The following is a 4,059-nucleotide window of genomic DNA, read 5'->3' as shown; positions in this document are numbered from 1 at the left end:
CTGCTGAAGTACTGTAATTTGGCATCTATATCTTATTTCTCTCATTTGCTCTGTGAAAGGTTATAGTAGATTATGCCCTCCTGTAAAGGAAATCTGGGAATGGGGTAAGGAACTTCAAAAGGTGATGAATTAAGAAGTCCCTTCTTGCAGGCAAGATTTGAAGTAGTTGGCTAGGAGTTGCTGACTCTCAGTTGTGTAAACCAGTGTTGCTTCAGATCCAGAAGCTACCACATGGTTGATTATTCTCTGAATTAGGTTCAACTAGCCCTCATATTTCTCCCCATTGGCTGAAAACATCTATGACTAGCTGTAAAGAATCTGGGGGAAAAATAGCAGCAAGCAGCAGTTAATATTTACTCTATTTTCTGTGGGAGTCAGCAGGGAATGATAATACAGAGAGTGAAGGGTTCTGTCCACTCTTGCCCATGATACCAAAGCAACACAAAAGATAATCCAAGCAGAGCTCCAGCAGACATAGGCTTGTGGGGTTCAAGACAATGCTGATTTATGCTGCATAGCCATGATTACCTCTTTCCAAAAACATGAGAAATCCACTGCATCAGTCACTTCCATTTCTGATAAAGGAGGGGTTGATATAGCCCCAAACAATTTTTATTTTTTGTCAAAGCTATACCCCAACTTTAGTGAACTTTATACTTATAATTACGTGAGCTTTATAATATGCCATGCGTGGTAGCTTTATAATGTCATTTTCTCCCCCTCCCATTTTTTTTTGGATCTATGCGATTGGTATTTTCTCCTGGTTTAATCATCTATATTATTTTAAGTTTGTATACATATATGTTATGTTTCCCTTTCCCTCCTCTCTACCCGTTTCCTTTTATTTTTCATCTGTTTTATATGGATTTTAAATAGTCTTTGGAAAACATCCTATAGAAGTTATTAAATGCCCTTGAAAAGGATTTTTTGCCACAGTACAACATTTTGCCTTGTTTTGATAATCCATAAATCATCTGCTTACTGCTATTTTATGACACACACAACAGAAATGCACAACACTTCTAAACTGAAGTACTGAGAGGACTACTTCCATTGCTTGCACTTTACAAGTCATTCACTGAAATCATATAGTATATATTTAAATAATTACATTAACTGTAGACAACTTTTAGTTTACTGAGTACTGTGGAAGAGATGCTGTGACCTTGTGAAGAATGCATTGCATTTGAAAGCTTGCAAACCATGCAGTTGGTCCAATAAAAGATATCACCTACAATAATTCATGCCTCTCTTTTTAATTTACTGATATTTTTCTGGCACATACACAGTGAAGTACAGTTTGTAAAATAGATTTTATTCCACCTCTGAAATTTCTAAGTGGCATTTATGCAGGTTTTAGGCATATGTCGCACTGTTACTTATAGGCTAAATACAGACATTTGGGAAGGTTAAATCAGGTTCAAAATGGCTTCCCAATTTAAACTTAGCTTTTCCGGTGCTGGCCTTAGACTTAAAGATCTAGTTTCAGTGACCAGCAATCAGTCTAAACCTGTAACTGTACACAAGTTCCATGCACACAAACTGGTCTGAAAATTGCAGAACCCAGTTTAAGATAAACCTGGATTTATGTAGTATCAGACTTATTCAATTTATGTCACACCAGTGCATGGAACTTCTCTCCACTTCCCCTGCGCAGGCCTGGGGCTGGGAAAACCCAACTACTGGCCCCAGCCCCAGGGATGCTCTTTTCACTCCCTGCCCATTACTGGTCTATTTTTTTGTCCCCACTATGGCCCCTTGCTCCCTCCCTCCCATCATCCAGCCCTCTTAACCCCATCCCACAAGCCACTCTGGTTGCAGCCATATTTATCACCATTCATCGCTGCCAGAGTTGAGCAAGTTAAGTCCTGGTGGGGGAAGAGGTGAGAGAGATGGGGATGTATATGTGCTGAGAGGGACCACATCCCAACCCACCTGCAGGACATGCCTCCCCCTCCATCCCACCTGAAGGTTGTGCCTGCCTACCCAACCCCTTGTGGGTCACACCTTCCCTCTTATGCCAACCGTAGGTCACACCTCCCTCTATCCCCCCACAGACCCCCAATTCCCTCCAGCCTGTTGGATCCCCAAACCTCCAGCTAGCCCCCCATTCTGACTTACCTGATATTGGACAGCCATTCTAAATTGATTTAACCTCCCCCTAACACCCGTGAATGTCTATACTTAGCTATAGAGCCAGAGGTTGCTATACTACTAACTCACCTCTCTCTCACCTTTTGTGGTAGTACAGCCTGCCACCAGAAGGTTGTCTGAGCATCAGATTTCAAAGCCAAGCTTCCACCCATTTTCTCCATTCCCTCCAGTGTATTGAGTATTCACCTATGTGAAACAAGATGGAAGCGTGGGAATTCTGCCAGTAGCTGCTCTGTGCTGTGCTCCATCTGCTCACCAGGAGGGAAGAATTGGTGAGGAATGTACCAGTAGATGGCAACTTGGGCAGCAGTGAGCACAAGATGATTGAGTTCAGGATCCTGAGGAAACAGAGGATGAAGAGCAGCAGAGTAAGGACCCTGGACATCAGAAAAGTAGACTTCAACTGACTCAGGGAATTCATGGGCAGGATCCCCTGGGAAAACAGGCTGAGGGGAGAGGAGTCCAGGAGAGCTGGCAGTTCTTTAAAGAAGCCTTACTGAGAGTGCAGGAACAAACCATCCCAATGTGCAGGAAGACTAGCAAGTATAGCAAAAGACCAGCTTGGCTTAGCACGGAACTCTTAAGTAAATTAAATTACAAAAGGGAAGTTTATAAGAAGTGGAAACTTGGACAAGCAACTAGGGAGGGGTATAAGTTTATTGCTCGGGCATGCAGGGATGAAGTGAAGAAGGCTAAAGCACAGTTGGAGTTGCAGCTAGCAAGGGATGTGAAGGGTAACAAGAAGGGTTTCTTCAAGCATGTCAGTAACAAGAGGAAGAGGGAAAGTGTAGATCCCTTACTGAATGAGGGAGACAACTTTGTGACAGAAGATGCATAAAAGGCTGAAGTACTGAATGCCTTTTTCATCTCATTCTTCATAGGCAAAGTCAGCTCCCAGACTACTGCACCTGGCAGTACATGTTGGGGAGGATGTGATAAACTAAGAGTGGTGAAAGAACAGGTTAGGGACTATTTGGAAAAGCTGGACATATACAACTTTACGGTGCCAGATGGAATGCACCCAAGGGTGTTGAGGTAGTTAGCTGATGTGATTGCAGAGCCACAGGCCATTATCTTTGACAACTCATGGAGATTGGGAGAAGTCCTGGATGATTGGAAAAGGGCACCATAGTGCCTATATTTAAGAAAAGGAAAAAGGCAGATCCAAGGAAGTACAGACTGGTCAGCCTCACCTCAGTCCCTGGAAAATTCACGGAGCAGATCCTTAAGGAATCCATTCCTAAGCAGTTGGAGGAGAAGAAGGTGATTAGGAACAGTCAGTATGGACTCACCAAGGGCAAGTCATGCCTGACCAACCTCATTGCCTTCTATGATGAGATGATTGGCTCTGGGGATTCAGGGAGACAAGTAGATGTGGTATACCTTGATTTGAGCAAGGCTTTTGATATGGTCTCACACAACTTTCTCACAGGAAGCTAAGGAAGTATGGGCTGGATGAATGGACTGTAAGGTGGATAGAAAACTGGCTGGAGAATCTGGCTCAGAGAATAGTAACCAACGGCTCAATGTCTAGTTGGCAGTTGGTATCAAGTGGAGCAGCCCAGGGGTCAGTCCCAGGGCCAGTTTTGTTCAATATTTCATAGATTTCATAGATTTCATAGACATTAGGGCTGGAAGGGACCTCAAAAGATCATCGAGTCCAGCCCCCTGCCCAAAGGGCAGGAAGTCAGCCGGGTTCATAGGATCCCAGCAAGATGAGCATCCAGTTTGCTCTTGAAGGTGTTCAATGTGGGCGCTTGAACCACCTCCGGTGGCAGGCTGTTCCAGACCTTGGGGGCTCGGACAGTAAAGAAATTCTTCCTTATGTCCAGCCTGAAACGGTCTTGTAGTAGTTTATGACCATTCGACCTAGTCGTCATCCCTTGGGGCACTCTGGTGAACAAA

This window comes from Alligator sinensis, unplaced genomic scaffold (assembly GCF_000455745.1).
Source record: "Alligator sinensis unplaced genomic scaffold, ASM45574v1 scaffold600_1, whole genome shotgun sequence".
NCBI lineage: Eukaryota > Metazoa > Chordata > Crocodylia > Alligatoridae > Alligator > Alligator sinensis.
Note: the sequence above shows the minus strand (reverse complement) of the source record.